Here is an 18,609-nt window from a genome sequence, read left to right as displayed (position 1 = left end):
TTGAGGCTTTCTTGTAATAACTTTAGTGCCATTTTCACTTGGCAGAGCTATCACAATTATGTTTTCAATTATTCGACTGTTATTTTTACTTCCTGCAATATTGGCTTATATTTTTTCAAATATTTACCATTTATCTTTAGGATTCTCTCATCCTTCCCTATTTCTTCAATCTCATATGCGCCATTTGAAAATATTTTCAAAATCTGGAAAGGTCCTTCCCACTTAGGAGACCATTTTCCCATTAACTTATCTTTTCGATCCATAGGAAGGATTACTTTCCAAACAAGATCACCAATTAAGAAGGTCTTGAATTTTACTCTCTTATTGTAAAACTTTTTGACTCTTTCTTTTTGTCTTCTTATTAGATCTAGCGCACGTAGTCTTTCTTCGTCCAGATCAACCAATTCGTCCATCATCATGCTCCAATATATATCAGATGGGATTACGTGATGCCTTTGCACTCTAACTGACTGCAAATATGTTTCGACTGGTAAAACTGCATCATGTCCATAAGTCAACTTAAATGGAGTCGAATTTGTTGCTTCTTTTGGAGACGTTCGCCAAGCCCACAAAACTTGATCTAAAGTTTTATGCCAGATTCAAGGTTTTTTCCCTACATGCTTCTTGATCAAATTTATTACTACCTTGTTGGCTGCTTCCACTTGTCCATTGGCTTGAGCGTAGTAAGGTGTCGAAGTAAGGAGTTTAAATCCTGTTTCTTGTGCAAACTTCTGCATATTCTTACTAGTGAACACAGATCCTTGATCTGTTGTTATTGTTTCAGGTATCCCAAATCTGTAAATTATGTACTTTTGGATAAAGTCTATGACTGCTTCCTGATCCATATTTACCAATGGTATAGCTTCAATCCACTTAGTGAAATAATCTACCCCAACCAGAATGTACCTTTGCCCTTTTGACGAGGCTGGTCGAATTTCACCGATCAAGTCCAAAGCCCAACCTCTAAATGGCCAAGGATTTATAATTGAATGCAACTCACTTGCAGGAACATGCGGTATGCCTGCATGTACTTGACATTCCTGACAACCTTTTACAAATTGGACACAGTCCTTCAGCATTGTTGGCCAATACATTCCTTGTCAAAATAACAACCATTTCATTTTATGGCCTGCTTGGTGTGCGCCACATGCTCCACGGTGCACGTTCGACAACGCTATGTAGGCTTCATCTTCACCTAAGCATTTCAACAAGACTCCTTCTACAGTCTTTTTAAACAATTCGTTTCCAAAAAGTACATAACTTAAAGCTCTGTATTTTATCTTTCTTTCTACTTTCTCGTTTGGGTCTTGCAGATAGTTCTTGATAGGCTTTCTCCAGTCTGCAATTCCTGAATCATGTATATTGAATATCTCAAAATTCTCTTCGTCACCATATCCTAATCTTATCGACTCCAAATCTGATGGGGACAACTTGGTGGATACGACTCTCCCCCTGACATCAATAGCTTCTTCTAACTTTTCCTTCGACACTTTGTATCCAGACGCTAGTTGAGCAAGATCATTTGCCTCTTGATTCTCTAGCCTGGGAATGTGCCTAAAGGCCACATTGTCGAATTCTTTGAGCAGTCTATTGGCTATTACAAAGTACATGATTAAATTCTCCTTCACACATTTATATTCTTTGGTCAATTGCTTTATCACCAGTTTAGAGTCGCCCATTATTTCGACTCTTGTTGCCCCCAATTTCAACAAGATTTCAAGTCCAGTGATCAAATCTTCATATTCTGCTTCATTATTTGAACACAGACTTTCAACTTTGTACTTGAATTTTGTTGGAATTTTGTCAGGAGAAACAACCAACATCCCAATGCCAGTTCCATTTTTATGACTGGAGCCGTCGAAATACAGTTTCCATGGTTCTAGTTCGACATATTCTACATCTTTGTCTATAGAATGGTCAGCTATAAAATCAGCAACCACTTGTCCTTTCACAACCTTTAGAGGCAGATCTTTCAAGGAGTATTATGTTAATGCTAAAGCCCATTTTCCAATTCGACTATGTAAAATAGATTTAGACAACATATATTTTATTACGTCGAAATGGGAGGAAATATATACATCAACAGGTTTTATATAATGCTTTAATTTCATACAAGAGAAATATACACATAAACATAGTTTTTCTATAATACTATATCTAGTTTCAGCATCATTCAGGACTCTACTGAGATAATAAATGGCCCTTTCGACGCCATTCTCATCTTCTTGACACAACATACTTCCTAATGTTTTGTCTGATGCCGAAATGTACAATCTCATACTTCTTTTTCTACAAGGAGACATCAGGATTGGGGGACTAGCCAGGTATCCTTGATTTTGTCAAAGGCCGCTTGTTGTTCTTGCCCCCATGCAAAGTCTTCCTTCTTTAGACGTAGTAGAGGAGAGAAAGCTTGCGTTTTTCCACTAAGGTTGGAATGACTGTTGATCTTGTTTACTAATGAGTTTGACTTTTTCAGGTACTTTAGTTGCCTAAGTTCTTTGAACTTGATTGCTTGCTTTGCTTTTTAGCATTTGCTTTGAGGTATAATTACTTCTTCTTCATGTAGTCTAGAGACCCGGTCTGTTATTTGACCGGGCAAACTGTCTGAAGTCCTCCTTAAGAGGCAATGCCTGTGTTTGTTTATATTTGTCCTAAGCAGGAAAAGTCCTTCGAGTAAGGCAATTGGTGGAAGGTAGGGATAAGCAATCTATCCCCCACTATTCAGTGTGTCCTCTCTTTGCTCCCATTACATGGTTGAAGCATTGAGATAAATACCCAAGATCTAATCGAGTCAATAATGTGGAGAGAGTTCCTACTTCCTGAACTCCCACACTTTCTTTTATGCTCTCTCTGATCTGAGATAGAAGCAATGAGGCACACCCCTCATCTCCTTTTCATCTGCTTCACCTGAGCCCCTCAATGGCCAGGTTAAGAGCGACCTTTACCCATTACAGTGGACTTTTAAAGTCAAACCCTCTTGTGTGAGCCCCCATTGTTTGGCTATAGAGTGTGCTGTTTGATATTCATTGATTGATTGATTGCTTCATATGTACTTGCTTGCCTGTATGCTATGCATTTATCATCATCATCAATTGCCATCAATGCATGATCATCTCATTTGCTTTCTGTGATGCTATCATTGTTGTTTGCCCATTGAGGACAATTGTAAGTCCATCTCTTTTGGCATTTGCTCCTGTGATATGGAAGGATAGAGTGTAAGACCTCATTGGTCACTCATATCTCCTGTTCATCTGTGTGTATGTGAGGATACAGTTATAAGTCCCTGTAAGTTGGCATCTGCTTTCCTGTGATCATAGTTTGTTCATCTGTTTGTGTGAGAGGTTGCAATTATATAGTAACGAATACACCGCTACAGAAAAGTGGCGACTCTGCTGGGGAGAACTCACCAGAATCCTTGGTGGTATTGCCTACTTTTCACCCTTGTTGTGCTATATTATTATTGTTCCCCCAAGCAGAGTATTGTTGAAGACTCAGTTTTCTCCAGCAGCAGTTTTCCCCCAGCATGGATGCTTTCCTTGTGAAAGATTCGGCAGTTGATGGTTTGTCACCTTGGTGCCCCGCCACTTTCTCCAGTGGGTCCCTATCCCCAGACTTTATTTGTCTCCTCAACAGTCATGTATAACTGATTGATTGATACTCCCCTCGGAGTCGCGAGTAAAGCTGTTATTAATATCCCCACCAGGGTTGCAAGTGGAGTTGTTACCTCTTCTCCCCATGCAGTGTGCCAGCAGGAACTGTCTGTTTCCTCAGCATGATCGCTTTCTTTTTGAAGATTTGGTAAGTCAGTGGTTTGATACCCGGTACTTTACCTTTTCCCCGGCGAAGTCGTCTGCGGAATTGTTGCTATCTCCATCAGAGTTATTCTCTTCGGCAGAGCAGGATTTATTTTCCTGAGCAGTTTTGATTTGGGTTGGTATCCCAGTATTTCAATCATCTTTTCCTCAGCTTAGTCTGCAGAGTGTTTGTTGTGGCAGTTTCGCCCGTTGATTGCTCCTTCAATCCCGATATGGTCGGATGATGGCTCTAGCCTCCAGTGAACGGATTGATTCCTGGCTGTTTGTGATCCCCGGTAGAGTGGCTTATATTGCAGAATCTACTTGCTGTGATCAGTTTTGCTGTGTATATTCTCCCAAGTGGAGCGGTTCGTGGCAGAATCTGCTTGTGTGATCTGTCCTCCCTCAGTGGTTTGTTCCCAAGAGAGTAGCCGACAGTTTTCCCCAATAGAGTTGCTTATGCAATCAGATTCTATTTGGATGATATCATTCTCCCTCAGTGGGTTGTTCCCCAGCGGAATGTCTTTGGGCCTCTGCCTACAAACCAGCAGTTGTAAGTCCTACTTTTCCTGGCTTTCTTAACAGAATTTGTGGTTGTACACCCTTTATTCTCCAGCCAGAGTTTTTGGTTTTCTACCTACTACCCGGTAGTTGTAAATCCTATTTTTCTGCTCTTCAGCAGTTTGTGGTTTGTTATAACCCTATTTTGGCTTCCCGTGCGGATTTGTGATTTGTTCTATCCCCACGCGGAGTTTTGGTCTTCTACCCCGTATTCGGTAGATGTAAACCCTAATTTTGTGGTTATCTTCATTCAATACTTGATGATGATTTTCCTTTGCTTGTATAAGTTGCTCAGATCAGCACTTATGTCCCTAGCAAGTCTTTTGTGGATAATTGCCGTATGCTAGCAATTTTATCCCCAGTGGGTCTTTTCACCGTATGCTAGTGATTTGTTCCCCAGATCATTGGTTGTTTACCAATGCATCCCCAGCTAGTCTTCTGTCGATAATTGCCGGATGCTTGCAACTTATCCTCACCAGTTCGCCTTTCATTTACCCTTTTGTTGGTAATGTCTGTTGCTCTTTTGATTGGTTATCATTATATACCTAATTTGGTATCCCGATGCCTTTCTTTTCGGTTGATTTATCCTTTATTAACCCAGTAACCGGTTGTGGATAATCTTCCATGCGAGTATATTATTCACGGTCTGCCGGTAATGAATAATATATCTCATGCACTCTTCAGTTGAAGCCTTTTGTGTTTCCCCAGTCGAGTAAGATTCGTTATTTCCCTTTGCGGAGTCGAATATTTTCTTGTCGGATAACTGCCGGATGCTTGCAATTTATCCCTTGGAGTTGTCTTTCGTTTACCCGTATGCTTGGTATCGATTGTCTCTCTTTTTGGTTAGTCACCTATTATATACCCAGTAACCGGTATCTCTGGTGTCTTTTCCTTTCGAGTGTATTATTCACGGTCTGCCGGTAATGAATAATATATCTCATGCGCTCTTTAGTTGGAATCCTTTGTTGATTTTCCCCAGCTGAGCAAGATTCGTATTCTTTGTAGAATCGAATAGCCATCCTTTAACCAGTTTGTGTTTTCGGATGATGAGTGTTTTGGAAGTGAAAACCAATACACGTTTTCGGTAGATCACCTATTATATACCCAGTAACCGGTATCTCTGGTGTTTCTTACCATGCGAGTTTATTATCTACGTTCTGACGGTAATAGATAATATATCTCATGCGAGTATCTTATCCACGGTCTGCCGGTAATGGATATTATATCTCATGCACTCTTTGGGTTTGTGTCCCCAGTTGAGTAAGATTCGTATTCTTTGTAGAATCGAATGGCCATCCTTTAACCAGTTTGTGTTTTGGATGATGAGTGTTTTGGAAGTGAAAACCAATTCACGTCTTCGGATTTTTATCCTTAAACAACCCAGTAACCGGTTCAGGATAATCTTCCATGCGAGTTTATTATTCACGGTCTGCCGGTAATGAATAATATGTCTCATGCGCTCTTTAGTTGGAATCCTTTGTTGATTTTCCCCAACTGAGCAAGATTCGTATTCTTTGTAGAATCGAATATCCATCCTTTAAACAAGTCTGCTGTTCTAGCTTTCTTTCGGATGATGAGTGTTTTGGAACACACACCAATTCACGTTTTTTGCCCATCCTTTAACCAGTTTGCGTTTTGGATGATGAGTGTTTTGGAACACACACCAATTCACGCTTTTTTAACCATCCTTTAAACAAGACTGCTGTTCTAGCTTTCTTTCGGATGATGAGTGTTTTGGAACACAAACCAATTCACGATTTCGGATCTTATCCTATAAACAACCTACAACCCGGTTCAGGATAACTTTCCATGCGAGTACATTATTCACGTTTTGACGGCTATGAATAATATATCTCATGCACTCTTTTGTCGAACACTTTGTTTGTTTCCCCAATTGAGTAAGATTTGCATTCTTTACAGAATCAAATGTCCATCCTATAAACAAGTCTGCTGTTCTAGCTTTCTTTCGGATGGTGAGTGTTTTGGAACACACACCAATTCACGTTTTTGCCCATCCTTTAAACAAGTTTGCTTTTCTAGCTCTCTTCAGGATGATGAGTGTTTTGGAAGTGAAATCCAATTCACGCTTTGGTCGGTCACCTATTATATACCCAGTAACCGGTATCCTTGGTGTTCCCTCCTTTCTGCTCCCTATTATGACCTCGGTCCCCCTGTGGAGTCAGATTCTCCTGAGTTTGTTACCCGTATGCCCGGTAACATCTCATTTCTTTGTTACTTCCCCAGTGGAACTTTTTGTTGCTTCTCCCCAGGAGTCAGCTTGTGTCTCTCCAATGGATTTATTTTCCATTTGGAACTCCTTTCCCCAGTGTGAGTCCTTCACTCCCCAGTGAGTTCTCCAGTCTGTTTTTCTGTTTTCCTTAATCAGAGTCGTGTTTTGTTCGCGTTATGTCAGTTTTGTTTTTCCCCAGTTTAAAGTCGTGTCTTGTCCACACATTTCTTTTTCTTTTGTTATCCCCATAGAGTCTTGTCAGAGTCTCTGTTCCTGGTGAGTGTACTACTCCGATGGATCGTCTTTTCTTCTGTGTGAATTATATTCCCCACAGAGTTTGTGTCTTTTGCACGCATACATCTGCATCATGAGGTCTCTCAGGGACCAAAATTTGTCTCATTACTGTTATTTAAGCCCATTCTACCGCGTCGAGATGAAGATTTCTAAACTTCACTTCTCCGGCTAGAATGACCTTAAATAAGGGCATCTGTAAGACCCCAATTTTGGGCCCTAAGATCCCTCATGGCCCATATCATTCATATCATAACCTCAAGGATCATTGCATGCCTTTGCTTCCCTCCTAGTGGGTAGATTGCCTTGTGGGTTGATTTCTTGATCACCAAGCATACCTTGCATTTGTGTATCTCTGCTTTCATATGTTTATCATTCAAAAAGTACAAAAATATTGTCAGTCTAACCTTGTTGCTTGCAGTTAAAGCAATCATCAGCAATTAGGTCAAAGATGGTCAACAGTCAGTCAAAGCAATGGATGATGGCCATTCTTGCAGAATTTGGGCACCATGATCAATAATCAAAGGTTCATACATCTTGTGACATCATTTGAAGTCAAGTTCTCAAGGAATTAGGGTTTTGAAATCATCAGAAGTGGTCCAATCATTCAAAACCCTAGAAAAGTCAACAGAAAGTCAAACTTGGTCAACAGTTGATTTAATCAGAGATCTGATGATTAGAATTGATCTGAAGGAGTTCATTCATGCTTATATAAGCCTCATCTATCATGTTCAACCTCATCATGGAAGAAAATCAAGTCAATCAGAAATTTTCCAGAAATAGAAAGTGGACCTGTAATTTCAACTGCCAAAAATGGAAACTTCTTGATCTTAAACTTACATCATGATACAAGCTTCAAATGAATTTTTGCCCAACATGAAAGTTGAAGATCTTGTTCTCTCATTTTCAAAAAGTCCAAGAACTCTCAAATCCCATGTGTGGTTGTCAAGATATGATCAAATCATTTTCACCAATTTTTGAACTTCAACAAGCCATAACTCTCAAACCATAAGGCCAAATTTGGTGGGGTTTTTTCCTACAAACCACATTTTTCATCCTCTTTCCAAAAATATAAATTTCATGACCTAAAACCTTACCAATCAAAATGGCATTTTTGGACCTTTTTCATTTAAATTCAAAGTTTGACCAAACTTTGACTTTTTGAGTTTTTGACTTTTTCTTGATTTGGTCAATTGGGAAATGTTCCATATCACATTTGTGATTTGTTCCAAGCCTTAAATCATTATCACACCACCATTTTACCACATTTTTGGACCATAGTGCAATCTTGGCAATTTTAGCAAATGGTTTGAAAAGAGTAAGAAGCAAGTACAGTTCTGCAGCACACACAAAACAGCAATTGTGCTGGCCACTAGCAGCTTGTAGCAGGCCCAAAACCGTGCCAAATTCACACCTCCATTTTCATTGGTTCCAAAATTAGCAAGAATGCAAAATGCCTCATTAAACATAATCCAACTTAGCACTTCCATTAGCTTGGCTAAACAGCAATATAAAAGTTCATTTCCTGCTGATTCACAACCCTAGAAAACACACTGCAGCCACACGACCCAAAAATTCTCCTTTGCTCTCAATTGATATTTTCACAAAACAGCAAAAATTCTGCTAAAACACTCAAAACCCTTGAGTCACCTTCATTGTTTCTCCATCTAAACATCTTGGTGAGCTCCCTTGAACCACCAAATCTTAACTGCAAAGCCATCTTCATGTTCTGTCATTACCAAGTCCAACAATGGCAGTTAGAGCTGTGAGGTTTTCTATGCACCATTGAGCCAAAAGACCTCAAGCCTTCATCATTTTAAGGCATTGTGGACATCTGTATCGGGCTGCAACATCAAAACCAGCACTGCATCTCACTTTGCTTCAAAATCAAGTAAGTAATTGACCCTTTCCTTTCACCAAATCATGCTAGGTTTAGGATAGAACATGGTATGCTAGTGTTATTACGACTGGAATCGTGGCAAACGGTTGTGTATTTCTTGAGATATGCTGATCTGAAGTAGGGTTCATATGGGATTTTTTGCTCGATGCTTGGATGTTTATTTTGTTCTGATGAATTTCCTTGCTGGATTTATGATGTATATTGTTTGATGATGCCATTGATGTATTTGACTTGCTGTTCTGGGCATATGGAAATTTTAAGTTGATTTGAAAATGATGAAGTTGTTGCTGCTGTTGCATAAACCATACTGCTGTGTTTAAACCCTATCATGTCCAGAAATTCCATTTGTTTTGTTGTTGGTTAATGATGATGCTATTACCATACTATGGAAACATTGATTGATTGTTGAATGTTAGTGATGATGTTGTTACTGCTGCTTCATGGCCGTGTTTTATTGTTGAGGCTGGATATGTTGGTCATTCATGGTTTAGTGTTTGATTGATGAGGATGCATGTATGTTGCTGCCAAACCCTAATGCTGTTTATATGCTGTCGTGTACTTTTGTTTTGTTTGATATGATGCTGATAAACATATGCTGCCATGCCTCTTGAATTTTGGTTGAGAATGCATGTTGATGATGAGCTTGTTTTGATTATATGATGAACATGAGTTGCCATGCTGCTATTGCTGAACCTTACTGCAGTTCAGAAAACCCTCATGAACTGCATTTGAATGCTGTTGTTTGGTTTGTTGTTTGAATGATGATGATGAATACCATTGCTGCATTTGCCCTGCTGATTGAAAACTCTAAACTTGTTCATAAAATTCACATGCTGTTGTTTGTTGCATTTGGACATGGGTGCTGGTTTATGGTATGATCATTGCTACATGTTGCTGTTGGTTTTAATTGATGATGAAACATGATGATGAATACCAATGCTGTCAATGCCCTGCTGTTTGAGAAACCTTTAAACTTGCTTGCAAAATCCACAGGATTGATATTTGGTTGTGTTGGTTGTGGATGTTTGACCTATGTATTGTTACATGTTGCTGTTGTTTCTGGTTGATTGATCAAGCTGAATGATGAGCCATTGTTGTTGTTTGTTTTGTTTGGTCAAATGATGAAATGCTCTGCTGTTGTACTTAAATCATCAACTTGCCAAGAATTCTGCATGAGCTAATGATGTTGGTTTGTTGTTATGTTGTGGTTGTACGAAGAGTTTTGTTGAAATGCTATGCTGATGTAATTACTGGTCGAGTTTGTTGTGTTGCTGTTGTTGCCAAACCCTAAGTATGCATGAACCCAGAAACATGAAGCCCCATTAGTTGTGTACTGTTCCATTGGGAACTGGCCAATCACAACATTTCGTTGTGTAGGCCAAAACTGTGTCGTTTTGAGTAAGTGAGGCGGATATTACCAACTCTGCCATCGTTGACTCCTTAGTTGACCAACGTTGCCATGCATTTTGTTCATTTTGCTCCAATTGTTACACAAACTTCTACAATTATTTGCTCTTTCATTTCAACTCCAAAAATTATGATTTTTTTTGCATGATGATCACAAAGATGTCTATTATTTAATCATGATTTTTAATTAATTTTTGGTTGGCTGAATTTTAATTGATAAATGATTTCTTCACATGTGTGCATGAATGATACCCTTTGCCATTTCAATTGTGAAATACTCATGTTATATCCAATGAGCCTGAAATTTTTTGTGGTGAAACTAGACACATTGACCTTTGTTTCCATATAGACTTTGTGCATTTCCCATTGGTAGTTTGTGAGCTTTGAATTTTTGAAGTTATGTGTTGCATTTGGTGCTATACCATGATCATGCATTTTCACAATTTTTGTTCACACACTTCCCTACATCCAAATGACTCCAAATTTTGCATGAATGATCCTTTGTATGTCTAGTTCATGTATGAATTTTCTTGGAATTAATCTTGCTGTTTTCCATTTGATTGAGAATTTTCTTCCATACTTGGTCATTTGTTGACTTTTTGTGCTATGCCTTGCCAAATATTTTGTGAAATTCTCATATCTTATTGTATGACCATGAAATTTCATATGTGATAACTAGACTCCTTGAGCTTTGCATTGGTGTTAATCTCATTCATTTCTCTTCTGTTTTCAAATTGATATGATTTTTTGAAGTTGACCCATGCTTGTTGACTTTCACCATGCTTACTTGAATTTGATTTGACTTCATGATTTTATTTGACTGCCTTCCTCTCATCCAAATGCAATGAAATTTTACATGTATACCATGTTAGATGTTAGGATTGAGTGTGATTTATTTCATGATTTTTGAAAATGTTTGAGTTGACTTTTGAATGAAGTTTTTGCTGTTGACTTTTGTATGCTTCTCTTGCCATGCTTTGCATCCTTTTGCATATGAAATGACCATGATGCATGATTTTACTATGAATCCAATTGAGAATGCTTCTTGAATATTTAGTCTTGGTTTGGGTTGACTTTTCCTTGCTGCCTTGACTTTTTCTTTCATCTTTGACCCTAGGCTAGTCCTAGTGGTCTTGTAAGCTTACAATTGAGCTGTTTGTTTCAGGTTGAGCACCAATGCCCCAAAGACCTTTCAATTTTGATTGAGTTGTTTTGTTTATCATGTGCTAACACTTTGTTTTGTAGGTGACTCATATGCTTGAGTCTTTGTGCCTTGCACAATTGGGCCCTCTGTGGTTGACTTTTGTTTATCCATTTGCTTTTGATTTTGACTGTTGATCTTGTTTACTAATGAGTTTGACTTTTTCAGGTACTTTAGTTGCCTAAGTTCTTTGAACTTGCTTGCTTGCTTTGCTATTTAGCATTTGCTTTGAGGTATAAATATTTCTTCTTCATGTAGTCTGGAGACCCGGTCTGTTATTTGACCGGGCAAACTGTCTGAAGTCCTCCTTAAGAGGCAATGCCTGTGTTTGTTTATATTTGTCCTAAGCAGGAAAAGTCCTTCGAGTAAGGCAATTGGTGGAAGGTAGGGATAAGCAATCTATCCCCCACTATTCAGTGTGTCCTCTCTTTGCTCCCATTACATGGTAGAAGCAATGAGATAAATACCCAAGATCTAATCGAGTCAATAATGTGGAGAGAGTTCCTACTTTCTGAGCTCCCACACTTTCTTTGATGCTCTCTCTGATATGAGATTGAAGCAATGAGGCATACTCCTCATCTCCTTTTCATCTGCTTCACCTGAGTCCCTCAATGGCCAGGTTAAGAGCGACCTTCACCCATTACAGTGGACTTTCAAAGTCAAACCCTCTTGTGTGAGCCCCCCATTGTTTTGGCTATAGAGTGTGCTGTTTGTTATTCATTGATTGTTTGATTTGCTTCATGTGCACTTGTTTGCCTGTATGCTATGCATTTATCATCATCATCAATTGCCATTAATGCATGATCATCTCATTTGTTTTGTGATGCTATCATTGTTGTTTGCCCATTGAGGACAATTGTAAGTCCATTGCTTTGGCATTTGCTCCTGTGATATGGAAGGATAGAGTGTAAGACCTCATTGGTCACTCATATCTTCTGTTTATCTGTTTGTATGTGAGGATACAGTTATAAGTCCCTGTAAGTTGGCATCTGCTTTCCTGTGATCATAGTTTGTTTTATCTGTTTGTATGTGAGGTTGCAGTTATAAGTCCCTGTCAGTTGGCATCTGCTTTCCTGTGATCATAGTTTGTTCATCTGTTTGTGTGAGAGGTTGCAACTGTAAGTCCCAGCAAGTTGGCATTTGCATTCCTGTGATCATATTGTTGCTTTTGTTCTTTTATGTGAGGATCCACTGTAAGTCCCTGCAACGTGGCATTGGTATTCCTATGAGCATATTTGTGGAGTTAACCTAAGTCCAGACAGATTGGCAGTTGACTTCCACATTTCATTCTTGTTTTCTTCTGAGGAGATTAGTGTAAGTCCATTGAGTGGCATCTGATATCCGTGTCTGTTTTAGGAGATTGGTGTAAATCCATCTATTGGTATCCGGTATCCGCTTTTTATTTCTTTGCCTGTGGAGATTAGTGTAAGACCATTGAGTGGCTTCTGATATCCCGTTTTGTTTTAGGAGATTGGTATAAGACCATTGATTGGCATCCGATATCCGCTTTTCTTTTGCTTTGTTTGTTTATTGCTATTCCAAAGGACACACTTGAATCATCTGCTATATGATTTCAAGAAGTGAACCTTCTAAGAAGTTTTACTATCCATCCTTCATCCATTCATCATTCATTATGTCCTAGACTTTTCACACTTTACCTTTCAAACTTGACATAAGTGTTGTGCAAACTTCTTCATGTTTTTCTAACTAAAAACCTGGACTCAAGTCCTTGACCTTTTTCAAACTCATTTTCATAACACTTCTTCTGAATCAATCTTAATCATACTTTGACTTCACTTTCATAATCACAATCAATTAATTTCACTCATTCACTTGTTTTGGCTCTGTCCATTGTTAATCTTTTCATGCATTAGCCATAGGTTTCAATTATCTTTGTGGTTGATGTAAATCTTGCCTATCCTTAGTGAGTCGACAGTAAGACTTCCGTATTTCAAACAGGGCTAACCCCTCTAGTACGTCGAAGCTATCCTCGCATGGTGGATGTTGTTTTTGGTCGAGTATTCTCCCATTGATAATGAAAAGCCTCAGTGCTTATGTTTAAAACTGAATCCACCAACTTTTGGAAATCTTTTAGCCGAACTACGGCGTTCTGATCCTTACCTTTGATGGAAGGTACGTAGGCAACGGGTTCATCCGTTCGAACCCAATAATAATATAACTTGTATATTCTTTTCTCATCATCCCAATCATGTTTGCACAATACTTTTGTCATAACAAATAATAATTTTGCATAACAAGTGTGAAAAGGGCTCCCTAGGAGTACCTAGGACGTAGTGGGTGCCTAACACCTTCCCATTGCGTAATTTACCCCTTACCCAGAATCTCTGATCTTTTTATTAGTTTTCTACGTGTAAAACTTCTTAGGCTTTTGTTCGCTTTTTAGCCAATCCTTTGGATAAATAAAAGTGCGGTGGCGACTCGAAATTTTCAATGTATCTCATAGCTTATGATTTGATCGATAGATCATATAGCGACGAATACACCGCTACAGAACCTTCTGAGGAAGTTGATTTTCCCTAGCAGACACTGCAGCCCCTTTTTTGTTGATGGCGCTTTCACCTCCATTATGGCCTTGGCTTTGTTTTCATTTATTTCGATCCCTTTCTTGTGGACCACAAAACCTGAGAAATCACCCGCCTGCACACCAAAAGCACATTTAAGTGGATTCATTTTCAAAGCAAACTTCCTCATCCTCTTAAAGGATTGTCGAAGATGGTCTATATGACTTTTTCGTGAAACAGACTTAATCACAATATCGTCAATATACTATTGCATGAAAGTTTCAATAAAGTCATGAAAGATGGAATTCATAGCGTGTTGGTAAGTTGCTCCAGCGTTCTTCAAACCAAAAGGCATTACTACCCATTTGTACGTTCCTATTGCTCCGGGACAGCGGAAAGCTGTTTTAGGAACATCTTCTTCAGCGATAAAAATTTGATTATAGCCAGAGTATCCGTCTAGCATACTTGGGTACTCATGGCCTGCTGCAACATCTATAAGCATTTCTGCCACTCGCATAGGATATTCATCCTTTGGGGTAGCCGAATTTAAGTCTCGAAAATCAATGCATACCCTAAGTTTACCATTTTTCTTAACTACAGGAACAATATTTGCAATCCATTCGACATACCTGGTTGTGCGGATGAACTTGCATTTCAGAAGTCTTTCGACCTCTTCTTTTATTTTCGACAAAATTTCTGGTGCGAAGCATCGTGGAGTCTGCTTTACTGGCTTCTTTCCTTCCATTATTGGTAGCTGCAGTTCGACGAAACTTCTGTCTAAACCAGGCATCTCGTCGTAATCCCATGCGAAGTAGTCTTTGAACTCTTTCAGCAACTGGACTATTTCGACCTTGAACTAGGGGTCCATTTTTGCGCTTATGTAGGTTGGTCTATTTTATTCCCTCACTCCTAAGTTTATTTCTTCTAATGGATCCTGCGCCACCATCTTCTCGTTAGTTGACACCGGATCTTTTTCGAACCCTAGAGGTTCGTCGTCATAAATGGCGTCAAGCTTTTGGTGCTGCCATTCGTCCATTTGGTTGTTATTTCGATCTTTTGCAACGTCTCTTTGGGGACATTGTTTGTTGGAATTTTCTTTGTTGGCTTCGACAGCCATGTATTTTACTTCAGCCTCAAGGGCCTCTTTGAGTTTGTTTTCGGCTATGTAAGCCGTAATTTTTTCGAGCGCTGATTCTTTACTCGTCATCGTCAAATTCGCTTCCCCATCCTGTTGGCGCTATATGAGTAGTTCCCCACATGTAAGATTCGCCAATCACTTCTTTGTCCCACTGGAAACCATGTGTAGGATGAAGGTACATGGAGCAGTAGGCATTGTCTGTTGCCTTTAAGTCGAATTCGGCTGGGCTGCACGGAGGTATGTTAGTCAGGTTCTTGTCGAAGCTTTGACTGTTGACATTGTTTATCTCTATCATGAAATAGCTTTGATCCGCCTCAATGTTTTCGACGATCCCGTCTGGCCTCCATATGGCTATTCGTTGATGCATTAAAAAAGGTACAGCTCCCACGCCATGAATCCACTCCCTTCCCAATAGTAGGTTGTAGTTCGCCCTTGAAGAAATGACCATGAACATCGTTGGTCTTGTTATGGTTCCAACAGTCAAATTCACCTGGATAACGCCCATAGTGGTCCCTACTTTTCCTTCATAGTTTGACAGCACCATGTTGTGGGGTTTTGCGTCTGAATCATCTTTCCCAATCCTCTTTAGCATAAAATGGGGCATCAAATTTACTGCTGCTCCCCCATCCACCAGTATCTTGTTTACACCAACATTCTCCACCTTCCCTTTTATGAATAAAGGCTTCAAATGTGCTTTCATGGAATCATCTGGCCTTTCGAAGAAAGCATTCTGCTCTTCGACGCACCCATTGTTCATCACGTAGTAGCAGACGGGCCTATGTGCCATTGTTTCCTATTCCATCTCATCTTCTTCGTCTTCGACCTCCATGACTCTGTCATAATTGTCGCATTACGCGAAAAACCGGTGGGAAAACAAAACAACAGAGCCGCCACCGTGTGTTATTTATCCCAAAAGAGGGAAAGGAAACGCTCGAAGTAAACCTGGGAAAGACATGGTCTCGCGACCAAAGAGAGATGGGATCGGGATTCGGTTATGCGAAGGGAAGATATTAGCACCCCTACGCATCCGTCGTACTCGACGGGATCCACGCACAAAAGGAAGGATAAAGGTTGCTAAAAACTGCTCAAACAAACTGCACGCACTGGCTGAAAAAGACACAGAAAACAAAAGAAACTAACTCGGCAGGATTGCATCCTGGGCCTACGTAGTCTGTCAGGCACAGACATCAGAGTCGACGTAGTTCGGGACAGGGGGAAACGTGCTCGCTAGGATGTCGCATCCTATGCATACGTATCTTCTCGGACTAAAGAAGAATCAGAGCACTCGTAGCTCGGCTAACGCACACCAAACAAAACCACACAGGAAACCGACTGCCAATCGCTGGACTTATGTCAGACTCCACACAAAAGCAGGCAAACATGGAAACCGAATGCCAATCGCTGGACTTACATCAGACTCCGAACCAACAAACACACACATGAAACCAACTGCCAATCGCTGGACTTATGTCAGACTCCAACAAAGAAACTGGAAACCGAATGCCAATCGCTGGACTTACATCGGAGTCCAACCAGAAAAGGAGAAACAACTCACACAAACAAAACAAAAGGGCGCCCGGAGAGATCAGCTCATCTCCTGCCTACGTACCACATCTGGTATGAGGATCAGGGCGACGTAGTTCCCCTACGCAGGGAAAGAACTTCTAACCTAACCAGAGACTGGGAAATGACTAACTAGAAGGGAGACTAACTCGAGCCTAATAGTTATCATGTAAATTCACCATGGTCCTAGGTTGAAGTTTCTATCTAACTTGCACAGGGAGCAAGCTATCCTAACAGCATAAATAGAGCAATCATTCACACAAATAGCACGCACTATATACAAACAAAGTGGGCTCACACAAGGTTAGGCTTTAGTCAAGGGGTCATGCAACCTCGACAAACAAGCCACTGTAACAGGGTGATGTTAGCTCTTAACCCTAACATTGAGAGTTAGGGTGAAGCAGATGAAATGGGAAGTGAGGGGTGTGCCTCACAGCTCTTATCCCTGGCCTGGGAGAGCTTCAGACAAATGAAGGTGTGGGAGTTCAGAAAGTTGGAACTCTTCTATCCACATGACTGACACAACAAAGATCTTGGGCTATTATCCATAATGCATCAACACAAGGTGTGTGAGCAAAGTGGATGACTCACTGATTAGCAGGAGATGGACTACACATCTCTTGTATCTGCCAATGCCTCTTCACTTAGGAAATCTTTGATATGTACAGGGGACAAAGATAAACAAACATAAGCATTGCCTCTTAAGGAGGACTTCAGACAGGTGCCTGCCCAAGTAACAGGACAGGTCTTCCAGACTACATGAAGTCAGAGAAATACCTCTAATGGTTAAGCAACCAAGCAACAGCAAAAACAAGTTCAAGAGAACTTAAGCAACTAATGTACCTGAAAACAATCAAACTCAGTCAGTACACAACTCAAAAAAGTCAAACAGACAGTTAAATGGTCAACAGACATAGTCAAACAGACAACAAGTGCGAGCTACCATGTGCAAGGCACAAGCTCAACTCAAATGAGCTGAATCACCTACAAAACAACTCAATGTTAATCAACATCAACCAAATAGGCCACTCAAGCCAATGAATCAATTCCTCAAGGCCATATGCTTCTTGTCCTGAAAACAAAACTCAAACATAGGCACAAACCACTAGGACAAGGCCTAGGGTCAAAGTGGGAGAAATAATCCAAAACAGAACATGAAAATTGACATGAATCAAGCTCAATCAATTAATAACAATATCCAAGAGGTCTCATATCAATAGCATCAACCAAATTCATTTCACAAATCAAATAAGGCAAGGCATGCAAGTTCAAAGCTCATTGAAGCAACAGAATGAACAAATCCACATTAATTCAAAAATGATGCAATAAATCTCAAGAAAAATCATGGCTAAACAGCACACATAACATGATCAACACATCAAAAATCAAGGAATTTAGACAATTATAGGCATGGTAATCAAATTTATCAAGTCATAGTAAGCACAAACAAGCTCAATAGAACACCAATTTGCTACATCAACTTAGCACAAGCCTAAAACAGAATTGACAAATGATAAATGCCTCAAACCAAAGCCACAATAAACTTCAAAGTGTCTATAAACAATGTGCAAAATTTCACAATCATAGGATAAACAACCATCATTTCACAAATCATTGAAGTTCATGACTATTCAAAAGTCCACAAATGACCAACCAGAATGGAAAATCCCAAACAAATCAGAAATGCATCCAACAATTCCACAAAAATTCATGATCAATCCTAACATCCAGAAGAAGCATCATGCAAAACATCACAATATTTGGCATTTAATTGGCATGGTAAAGAAAATCATCAAGTTGAGCAAGCAAAGGTGTGACACACATTGTCACACCTACATTAACCAGATCATATCTCAACAACCAGAAATGAGAAAAATGCAAACTCTATACCAAAATAGCCCTAAAGATGTCTAGTTTAAGCATGCAAAGTTTCAAGAGCATTGGATAAAATCTCATCATTTCACAAATCAAATGGCAAGCAAGGTACAAGATAGCACACATG

The sequence above is a fragment of the Lathyrus oleraceus genome, chromosome 4 (assembly GCF_024323335.1).
Source record: "Lathyrus oleraceus cultivar Zhongwan6 chromosome 4, CAAS_Psat_ZW6_1.0, whole genome shotgun sequence".
Classification (NCBI taxonomy): Eukaryota; Viridiplantae; Streptophyta; class Magnoliopsida; order Fabales; family Fabaceae; genus Lathyrus; species Lathyrus oleraceus.
Note: the sequence above shows the minus strand (reverse complement) of the source record.